This window comes from Triticum aestivum, chromosome 3D (assembly GCF_018294505.1).
Source record: "Triticum aestivum cultivar Chinese Spring chromosome 3D, IWGSC CS RefSeq v2.1, whole genome shotgun sequence".
In the NCBI taxonomy this organism is placed as follows: Eukaryota; Viridiplantae; Streptophyta; class Magnoliopsida; order Poales; family Poaceae; genus Triticum; species Triticum aestivum.
This window is the reverse complement of record NC_057802.1, coordinates 239,894,041-239,916,282: the sequence shown is the minus strand read 5'-3', so window position 1 is coordinate 239,916,282 and position 22,242 is coordinate 239,894,041.

Genomic DNA, 22,242 nt, shown 5'->3' with positions numbered 1-22,242 from the left:
ATGACAGCAGCAGGGTGACAACTCGATCTTCATCTTAATCTATCAATTGGCTTCTCTCTCAAACACACACACACACGCACACACACACACACACTAGTTGTGTCTCTGTGCCTCGCTCACACACACTCGATACGTCTTTCTCTCTGTAGCCCCCTCGATATGTAGACTTCTCGCGCGTGCACAACTGTAGTGACAATGACGCTGAACCCAGTGTGCCTTGTTTTTACCGGCCTCATGTGATAGTTTTCACCCTGTTTTCTGTTAATTAAAAGGCAACCTTTTCTTTGTTACTACTAGTGAATCTGAGATCATTCGGGGCAGACATAAAATATATCACTTCAACCCAATTATCGCAATAACTATTTTAAAAGAAACTAGCTAGATGCATGTGCGTTGCACGGAACATCAAGATGCATTTGTATGAGTAGTTTATCTTGTGAGAGAAAAGGACAAATGAGGGAAGGCCTTATTTACAAATGTGGAGAGGGGTGTGGGTATCTTTTTGCGAAATTATCATAGTTTCCTTCCTATCCGTCAGATATAAATGTGACAGCCTATATTGCAGGATGCTAGACACACCATCATCACCAACTCTGTTTTCTACTCTCTCCATTCCTAAATATTTGTCTTTTTAGAGATTTCAACAAGTGACTAAATACGGAGCAAAATAAGTGAATATACACTCTAAAATATGTCTATATACACATCCGTATGTGGTAGTCCATTTGAAATCCGAAAAAGACAAATATTTAGGAATGGAGGAAGTATAAGAGTAGACATAGAGATATATCTCCAGCATCGTCCACAACGAACATGTGCTGGACTGGTTAGCACCAGATGCTCACAACGCGATGACCTGAGTTCGAATTTTGTCTTTAACTTTAGATTTTTATATTATATATTATTTAATATATACTTCTTTAGCTACTGTACTGACAGTGGAACCCACAGAGTACTTAGAATAGAAGATTAAGGATGGATTTGTTTCTTTTTAACTTTCTGTATGGAGCTGTAGCTACCCTGCAAGTCCTGTACACTGTACATGCAATTAACTTTTTATAGAGGGAGAATCATACACGCAATTAACTCAAATGGATTGGATATGACTCTATTATTTCCAGCATAAGATCATCTCCAATGGCAGCCGGCAAGTTTCCTCCCGCTTCCTTCCGCGGAGGACGACATCCAACGCCAGCGGCATACATTTTCACAACTCTAACCAACCAGAGGAAATTCGTGCAAACACGGACTGAGTTCATATAAGCATGAAGGATTTCGTATATAAAATCCGGATCTTCATATAAACATGATGGTTTTCATTACATTTACATGAACTAAGCGGTGCTAATCCGGCTCTCGTGGTATAATTAATACCTAATCTAAATGGCCGCCCATGGATCCCTTTGTCTTCCTCATGTCCGGCAGACACTTGCGGGGTCGATGAACATCCTCGGAAGAGACGAAGCAGCAAAGAAACCACCTGTATACATAGTCGTCGCCTCGGTGGTGGCCTTCATGGGACCCAAGTGGCGGCGGCCTCCTGTGTTCTACTTCTCCTCGATGATGGCGGCGGCCTCCCGTGTCCTACTTCTCCTCGATGATGGCGGCGGACGCAGAGAAGCTGGCCACCGACTCGTCGCTCTCCATGCACCCGACTTCTGTCTCTGCCTGCATGGCGCTGCCGCAGGCACGGGAGGCGCGCCCACAGACATGAGAGGCGCGGCCACCACAGACACTGGTGGCGCGGTACGACGCGGTAGCGACAACGCCCATGCCGCCGTGCCGGCGTGGAGCAACTCGCCACTCCTCATCGAGCTGAACTGGAGCGGCGAGTTGCTGAACCACGCGCAGGCTTGGGGCGACAACTGGCTCCATCGGGCCAAGCGAGGTTGGTGAAGCACCGAGCGGCCTCGCTCGTATCCGGAGGGCTCGGTGGGCCACCGAGCCGGGTAGTATGCCGGAGAACGGCTCCTCGGAAGCCATCGGAAGAGTGGAGAAAATGGTGAAGGAGGAGATGGGGGAGCGGCGGAGAGGTGCCATTCTTGCCCGCTGTCTGTCTGGCCTTGTTTAAATAGAGGGCGGACGGTAGGAGCTTGGCTGGCGTCTGGCCTCGTTTAAACTGAGGACGGACGGGAGGAGCTCGGCCGGCGTTGCGTTTAATTCCGTCCCGCTCATGGATGGACGTGTGGCCAGAGTATGTTTCTCGGTTTGCATGCGGGTTTAACGGAGGCGTTTGATGGAGGCGAGGAGGCATGTTCAGCCGGGCGTGTAGCGGGCGGCGCAGTACTATTCGATTTGATAGCTACTTGTAAACCAGGACAGTTCCTGATACAGCTTTAATGTAGACAAGGGAGAGGGTAGCGGTTACCGAAATGTTGAACGGCCAATGATGCATCCTCCTTCAATTAGCATCCTGAATGCATGAGGGAAGTAATGAGAGGAGGACGGGGAAAAGAGGCAGCACGGAAAAAAGTGAATGCAACGCAGTTTGCACTCATATAAAGGCGCCCCTCCATTCCAATGCATCTACCACATCGTACGCACCTAAGCACTTACAGTAAGACCTCTTCCAATGGATAGTTGCTTAGATGAGGTGCTAAGCACATTAAATAGTTTAGCAACATAGTCCCCAATGCATTGGTGCTTAAGTTGTTGTTGCTAAGCTCCCTTCATTTAATGACTTAGCTACTAAACTCTTTCATGAATTGGTGAGCTTGCTTCATTTAAATGTTTGGCCTAGGTTTGCGCGCTTGGCATTGGTTCTTCCTGGGGTCACCAAGCCCATCTCTCTCCTCTTAATTGTCTTGCCACATAATATTTTTTGCCTACATGGCAGGCTTAGCACCTGTACAAAGTGGAGCATTGGGAAGGGCCTAAGCGCAAAAGTGCTCACTCCAGACCCATGGTGGCGATGCGCGCGAGCGGCCAGCGGCTGTGCCAGATGGTCCATGATGCCGGCTTGCGGCATGGCACCGAGGATCGTCTCCAGACGGTGTTAGTGACCGACTGGTTCATGGCCATCGTCGACGCCAACTACGACTCTTAGTTGGACCAGATGATCGTTGCCACCATCAACAAGTTCACTGTCGTCAAGAAGCTAGTGGACGACATTACCATACTCCTCCAGCCCGCACGCCCGGGCTCCTCTTTGCCTGCCACCCTAATCGGCCTCCATGGCGAGAACCTCTTTCAAGCACTGGTGGCCCTGTGACTGCCCGCCGATGCAACGAAGAATGTCCACCTGGAGGTTGCGCTCGCCGCGAGGTGCCTCGCCCTGCAAGAAATTGTCGACCTACACATCCACGTGTACGAGGAAGTCGTGTACATAGGTATCTACAAGGCCGGTGAGGACGCTGCGACGTTGGCCTTTGTCAATCGGCTGGAAGCATTGGACGCCTTTGTTGAGAAGCACCTTGACCTCGCCACAAAAGCCGCCGCTCCAAAGCCGCCGGTCGGTGGCCCGGCGCACTGAGTCGAGGAGGAGGAGGTCGTACGTTGATGGATGCATCTTTCTCCTTGCCTCCTGTAACCACCACTGCGATCGTATCATCGTGGCGTTAATTCTTATTGCGCTATTGCATTCTCGTTCCAGTCAATACATACAAGTGCGATCCCTTTGCTCACATTTGGAGGCAATTATATGCGTCACTGTAACTAGTACGCCATCCATCAATTTAGAAGTTGTGCTTACCTTTTCCATCAACTTCGTGCAACGCATGTGCATCTTGCTAGAAACACTACAACATGTCAGACCGCATGTGACCAAACCGATGATGCGCCAACCTAGCTACTACCTTGCTTATCTGGCGGAAAAAGCCCCGCCCTAGCGTTTGCAATCATTATTTCTATCTATCGATCGTGCCAAGGAGCATAACCAAATGTTACAATTTATACATGTTTCTCTACTCCTATAAAAGACTCAGTTGGTGATGGTGGTGTGTGTGCCATCCGTCATTTCTGACCATCAGATCTGCATCTAACGACTGTGAGGTAAGTTGTGGCATTTTTGCAACAATAGCCCACTTCTCCGCTCCAATTTGCAGAAAACCCCTTATTATCTTGAAAGCAACCACATCCCTCCTTCACCTCATCAAAACAGCTTGAGAAATATATTTTGAGTGAAAAGTAATATATTTTTAGTGGTATATATGTATATCAAAACAAGAGTGTTTTCTTTCAAGTTTGAGAACAAGAGTACTATTCTACTTTGGTTCCGTCGCAACGCACGGGCACACTGCTAGTAAAAGGAAAAGGCCTGCCGCGTTCGTGTCGCACTCCCCCACGCCCGGGAATCGAGAGTACTCCACGGCCCGTCCAGCACGCCACATAGCTAGGGAAGGCGTGTTGCCTAGCATTTTCACTTTCATGTGGGACCGCAGTTGAGCAAACCGATTATCGGCAAACTGCACCCCGCTCGCCGCGTTGGAAAACTGAAACGAGGAGGGGAAGATCTAGCTGTAGCACGGAAGCCAAGAAATTTGGTGTCAGATGGGGCTCGTTGATAGAGTGGGAGCACTCCGTACTACTACTCCTACTACCACTATACAACTAGGTACGTGCACGGCACAACATCGTAGGAACAAAAAATGGGAAGATCTTGTTTTGGGTGATTTATCTTTTTTCCACTCAACATAGTATGAATAATATGATGTGGGGGCACCCATGAAGCTTATGTGGCTTGGTTGCATGACTAGGAAAGGCTAGAGAAAAATAAATAAATAATGTGTTTAGAGTGCACTCCACTAAATAGATACTTTGGATCCATTGCAACGTACGGGCCGACACATTGTTAGTAGTAAGAAACAAATTTCGGGTTTGGCACGAGTTCGTACTGCGGGAGCACTGATACGTCTCCAACGTATCTATAATTTTTGATTGTTCCATGCTGTTTTATTATCAATCTTGGATGTTTTATAATCATTTTATAGTCATTTTATATCATTTTTTGGTACTAACCTATTGACACAGTGCTAAGTGCCAGTTGATGTTTTTCCATGTTTTTTACATCGCAGGAAATCAATATCAAACGGAGTCCAAATGCCACAAAACTCCATGATGATTTTTTATGGGCCAGAAGGAAGGCAATGGGCCCTGGTTGCATCTGGGGGTGCCCCGAGGGGGGCACAACCCACCAGGGCGCGCTAGGAGGCCCAGGCACGCCCTGGTGGGTTGTGCCCACCTCGGGTGCCCCCCGGACCGCCTCTTTGCTCTATAAATACCCCAAAAATACCAGAACCCTAGAAGCGTCGAAGAAATATTCATCCAGCCGCCGTAGAGTCCAGAACCACCAGATCCAATCTAGACACCATCACAGCGGGGTTCACCACTTCCATTGGTGCCTCTCCGATGATGCGTGAGTAGTTCTTTGTAGACCTTCGAGTCCGTAGTTAGTAGCTAGATGGCTTCCTCCCTCTCGCTGAATTCTCAATACAATGGTCTCCTGGAGATCCATATGATGTAACTCTTTTTGCGGTGTGTTTATTGGGATCTGATGAACTTCGAGTTTATGATCAGTTATACCGGTGCTTGATCCCAGTGACAGAAAGGGAACCGACACGTATGTATCGTTGCTACTAAGGATAAAAAGACGAGATCCCTTCTGCCGCAATAGATAATGGATCTTGTCTACATCATGTCATCGTTCTTATTGCATTACTCTGTTTTTCCATGAACTTAATACACTAGATGCATGCTGGATAGCGGTCGATGTGTGGAGTAATAGTAGTAGATGCAGGCAGGAGTCGGTCTACTAATCTTGGACGTGATGCCTATGTAATGATCATTGCCTGGATATCATCATAATTATTTGAAGTTCTATCAATTGCCCAACAGTAATTTGTTTACCCACCGTTTGCTATTTTCTCGAGAGAAGCCACTAGTGAAACCTACGGCCCCCGGGTCTTCTTTCTCATATATTTGCCTTGCGATCTACTTTTCCTTTGAGTTTTTATTCAGATCTATTAATCCAAAAATACAAAAATACCTTGTTACGTTTTATCTTTATTTATTTTATTTGGCGTTCGATCTATCAATCTACTACAATTTTCCTCATGTCCGTTTGCCTATCTTGAGGCGCCATACCCCAGAAGGGACGGACAACCCCTTTAACTCGTCGGGTTACGAGGTGTTGTTGTTTGTGTGCAGGTGCTGCTTACGTTGTGTTGCTTGGTTCTCCTACTGGTTCGGTACCTTGGTTTCATCACCGAGGGAATACCTACCGTCGCTGTGCTACATCATCCCTCCCTCTCCGGGGAAATACTGATGTAGTTGCAGCAACCATCAAGGAGAATTTCTGGCGCCGTTGCCGGGGAGGTTCTTCAACATAACCAGGTTCCTAATCACAAATCTCATCTCCTTTCAATTTACATTATTTGCCATTTGCCTCTCGTTTTCCTCTCCCGCACTTCACAAAAAATTTGTTGTTTTGTTCGCCTCTCTTTTCCGTTCGCCGTTTCTTCGCCAGATCTGTTTTTGAGTGCAATCTTGTTGTGTGGTCATCATGACTCAAGAGAACACCAAGTTATGTGATTTCTCAAATACCAACAACAATGATTTTATTGGCACTCCGCTTGCTCCTCCCGCCATTAGTGCGGAGACTTGTGATATTAATACGGCTTTGCTGAATCTTGTTATGAAGGACCAATTTTCCGGTACTCCTAATGAGGATGTCGCGTCCCATCTTAATACCTTCGTGGAATTATGCGATATGCAAAAGAAAAAGGATGTGGACAAGATGAAATTATTTCCGTTTTCTTTGCATGATTCTGCAAACATCTTGTTCTCTTCTTTGCCTCGCAATAGTATCGATTCTTGGAATAAGTGCAAAGATGCTTTTATCACTAAGTATTTTCCGCCCACGAAAATTATTTCCCTTAGAACCCATATCATGAATTTCAAGCAACTTGCATATGAGCATGTTGCACAATCTTGGGAAAGGATGAAAATGATGCTAAGGAATTGCCCAACTCATGGGTTAAATCTTTGGACGATCATACAATTTTTTTATGCAGGGTTGATTTTTGTTTCTCGAAATCTTTTAGATTCCGCTGTGGGTGGACCTTTTATGGAAATTACTTTGGGTGAAGCCACAAAATTGCTTGATAATATCATGGCAAATTATTCACAATGGCATACCGAAAGAGCTCCTACTAGTAAAAAAGTTAATTCGGTTGAAGAAATTTCTTCTTTGAGTGATAAAGTTGATGCTGTTATGAAATTAGTTGCTAGTACAAGTGCTCCTATTGATTTTAATGATATGCCTTTGTCTACTTTGATTGAGCAAAATAGTTATGCCATTGATGTGAATTTTATTTCTCGCAATAATTTCAACAACAATGCTTATAGAGGAAATTTTAATCCTAGGCCTTTTCCTAGTAATTCCTCTAATAATTATGGTAATTCCTATGGAAATCAACCTTTCTATAATAATAGGAATACCTCTGATCTTGAGAATAGTATTAAAGAATTTATCAACACGCAAAAAGTTTGCAACACTTCCATAGAAGAAAAGTTGAATAAGATTGATGACTTGTCTAGAAGTGTTGATAGAATTGCTCATGATGTGGAAAATCTCAAGATGAAATTTTTTGTGCCTAAAGTTGATGAATCAATTAAAGCTCTTTATGTTTCTATGGATGAAAGTAAGAAAAGAACTGCTATGCTTAGAGCTAAAAGATAATTTTTATAAAAAGCTTTTTCTAGTGATTATTCTTGCAAAAATGATGAAGATCTTAAGATGATTGGTGTTTATTCTATTGATTCTTTGTTTAGTAAAGTTAATAATGATGAAACAGGGACTAGAGAAGAGTCAACTTTAGGTAGAAGGCGTCCCAATATTTTGGAGGGTGAAAATCTTGTTGAGAAAATTGATAAAAGTGGGTTTGAAAAGGTCAAAACTTTAGCTAGTGATGCACCCACTATTTTGGATTACAAAGACTTTAATTATGATAGTTGCTGTTTGATTTATTGTATTTCTTTGTTGCAATCCATGTTGAATTCACCCCATGCTTATGAACAAAACAAAGCTTTTACTAAACATATTGTTGATGCTATGATGAAAGCTTTGGAAGAAAAATTGGAATTAGAAGTTTCAATTCCTAGAAAATTGCATGATGAGTGGGAACCTATTATCAAAGTCAAGATTAAAAAATTATGAATGTTTTGCTTTGTGTGACTTGGGTGCTAGTGTTTCCACAATTCCAAAATCTTTATGTGATGTGCTTGGTCTTACCAATCTTGAAGAATGTTCTTTGAATTTGCACTTGTCGGATTCTACTATTAAAAAGCCTATGGGAAGAATTAATGATGTTCTTATTCTTGCAAATAGGAACTATGTGCCCATAGATTTTATTGTTCTTGATATTGATTGCAATCCGTCTTGCCCAATTATTCTTGGAAGACCGTTTTACGCACTCTCGGTGCCGTGATTGATATGAAAGAAGGCAATATCAACTTCCAATTTCCTTTGAGAAAAGGTATGGAACACTTTCCTAGAACAAAAATCAGGCCACCTTATGAATCAATCATGAGGGCATCCTATGGATCTCGAACCAAAGATGACAAAACTTAGATCCTTGCCTTACGCCTAGCTAAGGGCGTAAAACTATAGCGCTTGTTGGGAGGCAACCCAATGAATAAAAATTTATTTTTGCTTTTTGCTTTCTGTTCTTGTGTGTTTACACAATTATTCTACTGGTATGATTGTGCTTTTTATGTTTTAATTAGTGTTTGTGCCAAGTAAAGCCTTTAGGATCTTCTTGGGTGATAGTTGTTTGATCTTGCTGAAAAAGACAGAAACTTTGTGCTCACGGAAATAATTTTCATAAATCACAGAAAATAGATTTTTCCATTATTCTGTTTACACAAGATTAATATACAAATTACCCTGGTCGTCCTAATTTTGTAGAAGTTTTGGAGTTACAGAAGTATTCGCTAAAGTCAGATTACTACAGACTGCTCTGTTTTTGACAGATTCTGTTTTCTTTGTGTTGTTGTCGGTGTACAAAAGTAGGGGCTCTCCTTTTGACCCCTTTACTTGTGCACGGGCAGTCAGAGCCACGCGCCACGGCAGCACGTAGCAGGGCAGAGGAGGGGAGCCGGAGAGAAGCCGAAGCACAAGATGGCCAAGGCAACACCAAGACCAGAAACACCGAAAAGCAAGAGGGCGAGGTGGACTTCCCCGGCAAGGCCCTTGCCGGGGCGGCCTCCGCGGCCCCGGCAAGAGCCTTGCCGGGGCAACTTGCCCGACGCCAGCAGAGTGAGCCACCATTGAGCCCACGGGTTCCAACCCAACCAACCGCGTTGGAACTAGGGCTCGGGAGGCACCTCCGTGGTGGCATGCAGATCTTTGTCAAGAACATAAACATGTGAGATCAGATGAGGACCAGAAGACGGCGACCCTCGGTGGGATCCTTGCCGAGGAGATCCACAAGACCCCCGGCAAGCGCCTTGCTGGGACAACTGCAACGCCACGGCAAGACCCTTGTCGGGTCCCCGGCAAGGCCCCTGCCGAGGGCGTCAGCAGGGCCACAGCTAGGCCCGCGTCGACCAAGACTCCACTGCCGTCCCCAAGCAGCTGCTAGCTCAACCAGCTGGGCAGGCACCTGCGTGGCGACGGGCGGCCCCTACGCCAACTCAGCAAGCACATGCGCGGTGGCATGCAAATCTTCGTGAAGACCCTACCACCGTGCCACCTCAGCTGCCTGCCTGCCTACATGGCGCCGCATGCCCCGCTGGCCTGGGCGCGTGTCGAAGCAAGGCGAGGCGGCAACGGACGGGACGGGCCTCGTTCCCGTCCCCAATAAAGCTAAGGGACACCTACACTACGCATTAAATGTGTCTTGTCCTGTAACACGAGCGATAAGCTCGCAGCACTATAGACCTTTCCACCTCCTGTGTGCCACTGTGGCAGCCCCTTTCGACTATAAAAGGAGGCCCATGGCATACTTGAGAGGGATTTGGCTCTTTTGAACCAGGCAGCCACCATAGCTAGTTCGAGAGCTCAAGAACTCTCTCAAATACACACCAAAGCAGGACTAGGGTATTACGCATCCTCGCGGCCTGAACCTGGGTAAACGATCCTTGTGTTGACTGCTAATCCTGCTCTTCTCACAACCCCGCGCCCCGGCAACCGTAGTAGGGATTCTTGTGATCCCATAGGTGTCGTTTCCCACCGACATCTTTGGCGCGCCAGGTAGGGGGCGCAATTGTGAAAATCTGGTCTAGTAGTTAGCCTAGCAGTTCTTCATCGCCATGGCTCCCAAGAAGAAGACGATCACGGCGATCGGCTCGTCGGGAGCCGAACGGCCCGTGCCAGTGCGGACGAGCAGTGTGCCGGTCGCGGACAGGACCCGGGCCGCAGTCCGCGAGCACCAGCATCGCTCTGGCAGTCAGAGCCTGGCGAGCGGTGTCGTTCGTGCGCCAGGCGACGGGCCGCATGCCGCCAAATCCAAAGACAAAGCTGGGCCTCCCGCAGGCGGCGCGGGGCCCTCCAGGAGTGTCATTGTGCCACCCACGGGTGGCGCAGCAACCTCCAAGACGCCCACACTGGTGCCCACAGCACGCTCTTCCTAGGGTGCGCGACGAGCAGCGCCACCACACTGGAGACCCCGGACACCGCCGTGGGAAGAGCCCTGTGCATCGTTCGCGGGACGAAGGAGTCCAACATGCTCGCCGAAGTGCTGGCGAAAATGGCACGCAGCCGCTGGGCCGTGGTAGAGCTCCTTCTAACGTAGTTAGAAGTCGAAGCGTGCCACGGTCCACGCAGCTGTCACCACCACACACGCCAGTGGAAGCTTTGGCGCGCGCGCAGCTGCTCCTCGACTTCCCTCCTGCTGCGGAGAAGCTCGACGAGTGGAGAGCCACCATCCGGAGCCTCGTCGCCGTTGCCAATAAAGATGATCCGCGACCGGCGGGGCCTTCGGGCCGGCGCTCCGTCGAACCACGCATGCCAGCGATGGAGGGGCCGAGGGTGCTGCGGCCACGGTGCACTCTCCTCCTCCACGCCAGCCACCGCGGGTGTCGGTCCGTCGCGATGACGCTTGTGATAATATTTCCATAGCGTCGTCCGACCCACGGACCCACCGCGACCAATGCCAAGTTCTTCGAGAACGAGATCACGAATATGCTCGAACCACTATCGAGCGCCGGCGTGATACACGCCACCAGTCGGACAAGCGGGCGGGACCCGCTGTGGACCACCCAGCATCGGGGGGCTCCGGCGGCCTACCTTACGAGGTGGGCTGCCCAGCCTTTACCCGTGAGCTGCGGCAGTTCCAGTGGCCGTCCCACCGCACGTTCAAACCCGACGTCAGCGAGAAGTACACTGGCATGACCCATCCGTTAGAGTTCCTCAGCATCTACACCATCGCGATGCAGGCTGCCGGAGCTCGCGACGACAAGGTGCTTGCCAATTACTTCCCGTTGGCACTGAAGCCCAATGTCATGTCTTGGTTGATGCACTTGCCGGCGGATTCCATTTCTTCTTGGTTGGATCTGTGCCATGAGTTCGTTGGCGCCTTCACTGGAGGCCACCAAGCTCATGGCCAGGCCAATGATCTGCATATCATTCCCCAGAAGGAAGGGGAAACCCTGCGCAAGTACATCCAGAGGTTCAGCCGGGTGGAGTACAACATCCCCGATGTTCATCCCGCCGCCGTGATCAACGCGTTCCATCAGAACGTGCCCAACCGCAAGATGCGCGAAGAGCTGGCGATGACCAAGGTTAAGGATGTGGCCGAACTCTATGTTTTGGCCGATAGGTGCGCCCGGGCTGAAGAGGGAAGGAAGTACCCCGGCGAGGACGTCGACGCGGAATCCGACTCTACTGATGAAGACACCGCCACCCCAACGAAGAAGGGCCGCGTTGGAACAGGAAACGCAAGGGCAAGACGTGCTTGCTGGCGAGGAATCCGACAGCACCGCCGCCGCCAAGAAGGCCAAGGCAGACGACCCCGACAAAGAAATCGCTGGGTGCGCCGCTTGCCGGGCCTTGGCGGCTGCCGACAAGCCAGGGAGCTCCGACAAGCAGTACTGCAAGATCCACCGCACCAAGGGCCACGACCTCCAGAACTGCCGGCAAGTCGAGCTGCTTGCTGAGAAGAAAAAGGCCGAGTATGAGAGGCGGGACAAGGAGAAGGGTCGGGAAGGTGCCGAGGGATCCGGCAAGAAGCTTGGCAGCCAAGGAGGCCGCTGCGGCAAGGACAACCAACAAGAGAGGCCCGCCCGGGGCCGTGACAAGAAGCAAGAAGACGATGATCATGACGAGGATGACGAGTCCGGCGAGCAAGAGTTCCAGAAGGCTACGGAGGGCATGTGCGTCGATGGTGGCGCCTCGCTGCATACTTCTCACCGCCAGCTCAAGTAGCGGGCGCGTGAGATTACAGCAGCGGAGCCATCGTTCGACGCTCAGAAGCCACTGAAGTGGTCCAGCACACCCGTCATCTTTGATGCCGAGGACCACCCTGACCGCACAATCGCGGTCGGGTGTTTGCCGTTGTTGGTCTCGCCAATGATACGCAACCTCAAGGTGAACAAGATGTTGGTTGACGGCGGGGCCGGCCTGAACTTGATCTCGCCCGTCGTGATCAAAAGACTGCAAATTCCCGATGGAGACCTCGAGGAAATGGGCATGTTTCAAGGGGTCAATCCGGGGAGGAGCCAGCCGAAGGGGAAGGTCACACTGCCCGTGACGTTTGGAGGAGAGTTGAACTACAGGACGAAGAGGATTGTCTTTGATGTAGCCGAGATCCCCTTGCCCTACAACGGGATCCTCGGCCGCCCGGCACTGGCCAAGTTCATGGCGGCGTCACACTATGCCTACAACACGCTGAAGATGCCTGGGCCGATGAACATCATCACCGTCCCCTCCAACAAGAAGGACGCATTGATCTGCGCCGACCTACTCTACCGGGAAGCAGTTGCAGCAGTTGCCGACAAGGCACTTGCTCCTGCCGCTGAAGCCCCGGGAGGGAAGAAGAAGACCGGCAAGACCTCTCGCACCCACTCCGGCAAGCGCACCTCTTCGGAGTGTTGTGCTACCGTCGAGGACGTGCCAGAGAGCTCCACTAGCAAGAGCAAGAAATCCAGAGCTACACCACCAGAGACCAAGAGGGTGTCCGTCAGGGAGGATGGCACGGGAGGGGCTTTCACCATAAGCTCCACCCTCGACAGCAAATAGGAAAGCGCGCTCATCACTTTCCTGCGGGCGAATGTTGATGTGTTTGCATGGCAAGCATCTGACATCCCCGGTGTTCCCAGGGAAGTGATTGAGCACCATCTTGTTGTGTGTCCCCATGCGCGACCCGTCAAGCAGAAGGTCAGGAAGCAGGCTCTGGAAAGGCAGGAGTTCATCACAGAGGAGATCAGGAAGTTGGAAGCGGCAGGTTTGGTGAGAGGAGTGCTCCATCCGACGTGGTTGGCCAATCCGGTGGTGGTGCGCAAGGCAAATGGGAAGTGGAGGCTGTGTATTGACTACACAGATATCAATAAGGCTTGTCCCAAGGACCCCTTCCCATTGCCGCGCATCGACCAGATTGTTGACTCCACGGCCGGGTGTGATCTGTTGTCATTCCTCGACGCCTACTCGGGCTACCACCAGATCTTCATGACAAGAGAAGATGAAGAGAAGACGTCATTCATCACCCCATGTGGTATGTATTGCTTTTTACGGATGCCTTTCGGGTTGAAGAGTGCTAGCTCGACGTTTGCAAGAGCGGTCCAAATTGGTTTTGAACCCCAGCTCCGTAGAAATATGGAAGCATACATGGATGACATAATGGTCAAAACCAAGGACAGGGCAACTCTTGTACAAGACCTGGAAGAGATGTTTGCCAACCTGCGCAAGATCAACTTCAAGCTGAACCCTGAGAAGTGTGTCTTCGGCGTTCCGTCCGGCAAGCTTCTCGGGTTCTTTGTGTCGCAGCGCGGGATCGAGGCAAACCAAGACAAGATCAAGGCTATTGAACAGATTGAGGCGCCCAAGCGGATTAAGGATGTGCGTCGGCTCACTGGCTGCGTTGCCGCCATGAGCCGATTCATCTCCCAGTCCGCCGAGCGCACCCTCCCCTTTTTCAAAATCTTGAAGAAGGCAGGCCCAATGGAGTGGACCCCGAAAGCCGAGGTGGCGTTGTAGGATCTGAAGAAATACCTTTCCTCCACGCCAATACTGGTTGCGCCTAAACCACAAGAGTCGTTGCTGCTGTATCTAGCGGCAACGAATCAAGTGGTCAGCGCCGCACTGGTAGCATAGAGGGAGGTCGACGAGGAGGCAGTGGCAACGGCAGGACCGGCGGATGGCAAGCCAGAGATTCCCCCGGCAGGGCCTGGTGCGGGCAAGGCGAGGCCCCCGACAGAGTCTGACGCCATCGGAGCAGTGCCCGCGCAGTCAAGTGAAGTGGTGTAGAAGAAGAAGATGCTGCAGCACCCAGTTTACTTTGTCAGCTCCCTCTTGCAGGGGGCTAGGTCGAGGTACTCCGGTGTGCGGAAATTGCTCTTCGGCCTCCCTGTGGCCTCGAGGAAGCTACATCATTACTTCCAAGCCCACGAGATCACTGTCGTCACTCGCCTCCCGTTGCAACGGATACTGCACAACCCAGATGCGACCAGAAGGATTATGGAATGGGCCTTGGAGTTGTCGAGCTTTGGGTTGAAGTTTGAAAGTACCCCGACAATCCAGAGCAGAGTCTTGGCAGAGTTCATTGCAGAATGGACCTCGACGCCCGACGAAGAAATCCAGGAGACCGCTCTCCCCGGCAAGGAAGCAAGCCGCGACTGGATCATGTACTTTGATGGGGCTTTCTTGCTGCAAGGCGCCGGTGCCGGTGTGCTGCTTGTCGCACGCACCAGAGAGCACCTCAAGTATGTGATCCAGATGCACTTTCCCAGGGAGATGTCCACAAACAACACTGCTGAATACGAGGGGCTGCTTGCCGGTCTCAGGATCGTGGCGAACCTCGGGGTGAAAAAGCTCATCGTCAGGGGTGATTCACAGCTTGTCGTCAGACAAGTTAACAAGGATTATCAGAGTCCGTTGATGGAGGCCTACGTAGATGAGGTGAGGAAACTGGAGGAGAGCTTCGACGGTATACAAGCGGAGCATGTTCCCCGAGCAGAGAACGACATCACTGACTACCTGTCAAAGCACGCTGCATTCAAGCTACCTGTGGAACCAGGTACCTTTTTGCTTCGGTTAACTCAACCATCCGTCGAGCCATCAACAGAGTAGAACAAGCGGAAGAAGTCAGGCCCCGGCAAGTACTTTCCCGCCGAGCCCCCAGGGGCTGCCGGCAAGGGTGTTGCCGCAGATCCTGAGCCTGCCGAGGGACGGCTGGCTCCGGCAGGGCGCCAAGCCCTGGCTGTAGAGACGGCTGCCCCCATGGCGGAAGAGATGCCTTTGGTCCTTGCCGTCGAGCCCCAGGCTCCAGCATGGGCACAGCATACCGTCCATTTCCTCCAGACAGGGGAACTTCCTGAGGAGCAGGAAGAAGTGGAAAAAGTAGCCCGTCGATCTGCCTTGTACCAGTTCGTCGATGACGTCCTGTACAGAAGAAGACCAAACGGTGTGAAATTGAAGTGCATCCCCCGGGAGGAAGGACTGGAGCTGTTGGCAGAGATACATGGAGGCATATGTGGCTCCCACATAGGGTCAAGGGCCCTTGCCGGCAAGGCATTCCGGCAAGGCTTCTTCTGGCCCACCGCCCTTCAGGATGCAACGGCACTAGTAACCAAGTGTGAAGCGTGTCAGTTCCATTCAAAGAAGCTTCATCAACCAGCTCAAGCCCTTCAAACAATCCCTCTCTCCTGGCCATTTTCGGTCTGGGGGCTCGACATACTGGGCCCCTTCCCCCGTGCTGTCGGGGGCTTTGAGTACTTGTACGTTGCAATCGACAAGTTCACAAAGTGGCCGGAGGTGGAACCGGTGAGGAAGGTGACAGCACAGTCAGCCTTCAAGTTCTTCAAGGGACTAGTCTGCCGTTTTGGTGTGCCAAATAGAGTCATCACCGACAACGGCACGCAGTTCACAAGCCACACCTTCATGCAATACATTCAAGACCTCGGCAGCAAGGTCTGTTTTGCTTCCGTGGCCCACCCCCGGAGCAACGGCCGAGCGGAGAGGGCAAATGCTGAAGTGTTGCGAGGCCTGAGAATGAAGACTTTTGACAAGCTACATAAGAGCGGAAGGCGCTGGATTGATGAGTTGCCGGCTGTTCTTTGGTCGATACGGACGACGCCAAATCGAGCCATCGGCCAGACACCCTTTGCCCTAGTATATGGGGCAGAAGCAGTTCTCCCCACGGAACTCATATACGGGTCACCTCGAGTGCTCGCTTATGATGAGCTTGAGCAAGAGCAGTTGCGGCAAGATGACGCAACGCTCCGTGAGGAAGATCGTCTTCGGGCGGTTGTGAGAGCAGCACGCTACCAGCAGGTCTTGCGCTGCTACCATAGCCGCAAGGTCCATGCCCGAAGCTTTGAGGAAGGCGACCTTGTTCTTCGACGCGTTCAGTCGGCCAAGAATTCCAACAAGTTGACGCCGAAGTGGGAAGGCCCTTATCGGGTAATACGAGTCACCAGGCCCGGCGCAGTCCGGCTGGAGACCGAAGATGTTGTCCCAGTGAGCAACTCCTGGAACATCGAGCATCTTCGCAAGTTTTACACATAAGGCGCGGCTTGCCGGGCCCCCCGGCAAGCCACCTTTTGTACAAGCTTTGCCGGCAAGGCATGTAACCCTCTGTACAAAGCCAGGCGCAGACCCCGAGCATAAATAAACGAAGCGCTGGCGCCCTAAGTTATAGCATGCATGCTAGGTTAAGTCTCTTCCTTGGTTAGGGTTGATAGTGCTTAGCGGCGACTAACCCCTAGCCTAGAGGTCGAGTGTGCGTCTTTCTGTCCTCTTTGGTTCGCAGGGCATGTGGACATATCTCCTGAGCCGCTTGGGAGAAAGAGGATGGACCGGTGCTCCAGCCCCGGCAAGCCAGACCGCCAGGGGCTGAAGACACAAGGATCCAACCACGGCAAGCCAAGGTTGCCGGGGGCTGCGGATTCAGATAAGTCTTTTATCCCCTGTTATGCACTTCCGTATAGAACTGGGACATATGAAACCTCGTTTATATTCTTAAAAACCACCGTGCTCCCCTTTTCCCATACCCAAGAACTACCCCCTGGGTCGGAACTTGGTCGTAGTCATGGTGGCAAGAGAAATGAACGAGGGGCCTAACCCTGCTTCGCCCCTGCTTCTGCCAAGAGCGTGAGAATAGTCGACCAAAGCGGGGGGGAGCGGCAAGGCCTGTTGCCGGGCGACAATGTTTACCTTAGAAATAACAAGGATTCATCCTTGGCATGGGCCACGCTCACGCACAAAGAACCCAACAAACACCCTTTTTCATTAAAAACGTCCCATACAGGTACAGTTCGTACGGAAAGAAAAGCATGAGCAAGGGGATTACGAGTTTCAAATCTAACAAGTGCCCGCAGGCTTACAAACTAAAAAGAGATAAGGTGCCCCTAATCCCTTTCTTGTCCCTCTCCTCAGGAGGTGAAACAAGACAGCAGGAGGGCGAAAGGAGCGCCTAGGCGAGGTGCGAGAAGTAGAAGGCACCAAGAGGGCATCCCGGTGCCGGCGGAGGGGCTGGAAGATGAGGCAACGGCCCGACAATACACGACGAAGGCGTCGGTGCCCGCGTACTCCGAGTTGACGGCCGTCGCCCGCCTTCCTCGGCTTCTCCGGCCCTCCTACGCCAGCCGCCCAAGGAGGCGATGGGGAACGTGCCGATGGAGAGCTTGAAGAGGAAGGCCCTCGACAGGGCGCGAGGCTGATGGAGGGGCGACGCGATCAATCAAAGTCGGGGTCGGCATCCTGCCGCCCGACCCCCTCGTCATCGCTGTCGCTCTCCTCGTCACTCCCGCTCGAGGAGGAATCTTCATCGTCGGAGGAGCTCTCCACACAGCACTTCAGGCGAGTACCAAGATCTCCGAAGACCTTGACGGAGAGTAGGCCGCCCTCCATTAACTTGAAGTAGAGGACGAGCCCCACCGTCAGGCTGTGGATGCGAGCAACTATCTTCCATCCATGACGGAGATACATAACATGCGGAGCGGGGAAGTCGACATCGACCAGCGTACCGCCGGTCCGGCAGCCCCTCATGTGCAATATGGGGGTCTGGGGCGGATCGAGTTCCATCTCCTCAGCAAAGGGGGTGGGGAGACGGAGACGACGACGCGGTGGCTGGCGCAGCCTGATGAAGAACTCGCGGGGCTGGTCCCCGACGTGACCCTCCATCACGGGAGGCACCGCTGGCGGAGGCACGGCCGCCCCGCCACCTCGTCCTCCTCTCCCCCGACCGCCGCGGCGACCTCGGCCACGCCCCCTCCCCCTTCCTCTCATGGCTGGCTCCGCCGCCACGGGTTCGTGGGAAGGAGGGACGCGCTGACGAGCAGCAACCCTCGCCGCCACCGTCGAAGGCCCAGCGGCTTCTCTCGCCATGGCAGGTGGAAGAAAGAAGCGGAGGTGGTGGAAGATGGAGGCTGAAGGAATGTGGGACGACGCCCCCCTCCCCCCTCCTTATAAAGGGGCGGGGTTGAGGCTCGGCCGCCCCACTCTGCCAATCCAGCCGTCGGAGGCGCAGGGAATCAGGACCGACCCGCTGCCCCAATCAGCGACGGCCCAGTTTCCCGCCTCCACCGCCCGCCACTTGCGTGAAGGACGTGTGGCGAGCGAGCAGGGTCGGAAGGAAGGGTGAGACGACCGTTCCCCGCCCCGTGATCAGGGGGCGTGGGCATCTTGAAGACTGCGACCCGAGTCCATCCAGTAAATGAGCCGCGTCTCCACGCCTCCCTCTTTTTATGGGGAAGGCGCGAGCCGCCTCTTTACCACGAGGTGACACATGCATGCGAAAAACGCCCCATGCATGCCGCCCACGCCACGCACGATCCTCCACGATGCGCGTCCAACGCGGGTTGTGGGGAAGCGCAACAGACGGAGAGTTACTGCGGTAAGATCCGCCCCGCCCGCCCGCGCACCGTTCTGGGCCTAGCCCAACAACGTGTCACGCTTATGTGTGGCCCAGGCCCGGGGGCTCCTGTCGGTGTACAAAAGTAGGGGCTCTCCTTTTGACCCCTTTACTTGTGCACGGGCAGTCAGAGCCACGCGCCACGGCCGCACATAGCAGGGCAGAGGAGGGGAGCCGGAGAGAAGCCGAAGCACAAGATGGCCAAGGCAACGCCAAGACCAGAAACACCGAAAAGCAAGAGGGCGAGGTGGACTTCCCCGGCAAGGCCCTTGCCGGGGCGGCCTCCGCGGCCCCGGCAAGAGCCTTGCCGGGGCAACTTGCGCGACGCTAGCAGAGTGAGCCACCCTTGAGCCCACGGGTTCCAACCCAACCAACCGCGTTGGAACTAGGGCTCGGGAGGCACCTCCGTGGTGGCATGCAGATCTTTGTCAAGATCATAAACATGTGAGATCAGATGAGGACCAAAAGACGGCGACCCTCGGCGGGATCCTTGCCGAGGAGATCCACAAGACCCCCGGCAAGCGCCTTGCCGGACAACTGCAACGCCACGGCAAGACCCTTGCCGGGCCCCCGGCAAGGCCCCTGCCGAGGGCGTCATCAGGGCCACAGCCAGGCCCGCGTCGACCAAGACTCCACTGCCGTCCCCAAGCAGCTGCTAGCTCAACCAGCTGGGCAGGCACCTGCATGGCGACGGGCGGCCCCTACGCCAACTCAGCAAGCACCTGCGCGGTGGCATGCAGATCTTCGTGAAGACCCTACCACTGCGCCACCTCAGCTGCCTGCCTACATGGCGCCGCATGCACCGCTGGCCTGGGCGCGTGTCGAAGCAAGGCGAGGCGGCAACGGACGGGACGAGCCTCGTTCCCGTCCCCAATAAAGCTAAGGGACACCTAAGCTACGCATTAAATGCGTCTTGTCCTGTAACACGAGCGATAAGCTCGCAGCACTGTAGACCTTTCCACCTCCTGTGCGCCACTGTGGCAGCCCCTTTTGACTATAAAAGGAGGCCCATGGCATACTGGAGAGGGATTCGGCTCTTTTGAACTAGGAAGCCACCATAGCTAGTTCGAGAGCTCAAGAACTCTCTCAAATACACACCAAAGCAGGACTAGGGTATTACGCATGCTCGCGGCCCGAACCTGGGTAAACGATCCTTGTGCTGACTGCTAATCCTGCTCTTCTCACAACCCCGCGCCCCGGCAACCATAGTAGGGATTCTTGTGATCCCATAGGTGTCGTTTCCCACCGACAGTTGTGTGCTTATTTTGATGGCTCTATGGTTTTCTTTGATGAGTTTTTGCCATAGAAAAGTTGGAATACAGTAGATGTAATCCAAAAAAAATATGAATTGGTTTGATACAACACTTATAGTAGTGGTTTGCTTTCTTATACTAACGGATCTCACGAAGGTTTTGTTGAGTTTTGTGTGATTGAAGTTTTCAAGTTTTGGGTTATCTTACGATGGATGAAAGAAGGATGTAAGAGCCTAAGCTTGGGGATGCCCCGGCATCCCAAGCTATTATCCAAGAATGAGCAACCAACTAAGCTTGGGGATGCCCCTGAGTGGCATCACCGCTTTCTTCCAACAACTATCGGTATTTTACTCGAGGCTATATTTTTATTCGTCACATGATACGTGTTTTGCTTGGAGCGTCTTGTATGATATGTGTCTTTGCTTGTTTTATTTTGTGTTTTAAGTCATCAATCCTTGCTGGACACACCTATTTGAGAGAGCCAAAATTATATCATGACTTGTTAGAATTGCTCTCTATACTTCACTTAAATATTTTATGAGCTAGGACTTGCTCTAGTGCTTCACTTATATCATTTTGAGCACGGTGTGCTTTGTTATTTTTGAAGAAATGCTCTCTTGCTTCACTTAGATTTGAGAGTTAGTAATTTTTTTAAGAAATTCTCTCTTGCTTCACTTAAATTATTTTGAGAGAAAGAAAATTTGTTATGCTCATGATCTTCAGTTATATTTGTTTGAGCTTATGAAAAAGCAACTCATGAAAATTAGTCCCAAAGTGATTGATATCCAAGAAGGATAAAGAAAAGAATGTCATGAAGATCATTGGACAAAATAAACTTGATTCTTAGTAATAGTTTTGAGATATGATGATGTGATATGTGAGTTATGTTGATGAGTAATTGTGCTCTAGTAAGAATATTGGTGTTAAGGTTTGTGATTCCCTATGCACGCACGAAAGTCAATAATCATGCAATGAAAATTATATCCTACTTATGGTGCATTATTCGGTGTTAATTATGCTTAATGCTTGCTTATGATATTATTCGTTTCTTGGTTGGTCGCTTCTCAATCTTTTTGCTAGCCTTCACTTTGCACCAAGTATGACCTCTACTTGTGCATCCAAAATCCTTTAAACCAGTTTTGCCACATGAGTCCACTATATCTACCTATATGCAGTATTCTTTTGCCATTCTAAGCAAATTTGCATGTGCCATCTCTAATTTTCAAAATAAACCTCTCTTTTGTGTGTTTGTTTCGCTCGCGGAACGGTAACGAGTGGCTAATATTTTCCATGCTGGATGTGTTATTCTCACGATGAGTGTTTATTCACTTGTCATTGCACGAGAGTAAGGCAAAGGTCTTAGGGATGCCCAATCCCAAAATGCAAAAATGAATTTACTTTATGTTTCAAATAATAAATTCCTTGGAAAGTGTCGGGATGGAAGGCACCCGTGGATACGGCTAGCCATGGAAGTGAAAGAATGGTGAAAAAAGGAATAAACTTAATTTTCTGTTTGGGAACAGCCTATGGCATATCTAGCATGGAAAGTTTTTGTAGTTCTACGTCGTTTTTGTTGGTGGGATGGATACACCTCCCAAAATGTTTTTATCTCAAATTTTTCGCTTTGAGCTCTCGCACCTCTACAAGTCCCTACTTCCCTCTGCGAAGGGCCTTTCTTTTACTTTACGCAATTTTTATTTTGAATTTGAGTCTCCATCTTCTCTTACAAAAGCACCAACTAGGAGGCAGTATGATCATGCTCAAGTATTGGGTGTAGTTAATATTCGAGTGTGTTTCATGAATGGATCAGTGTTTGAGCATGATGGGCTAGGGGTAAATTATTTTAGCGTTGATATTTTGAAAGTCATGGTTGCTTGTTGATATGCTTGAGTATCTAAATTATTATGTCAAAACTAGACTATTTCTTTGAATCACATAAAAGTCCAAATGTCCATGCTATAAAGAAAAGAATATGATATGAC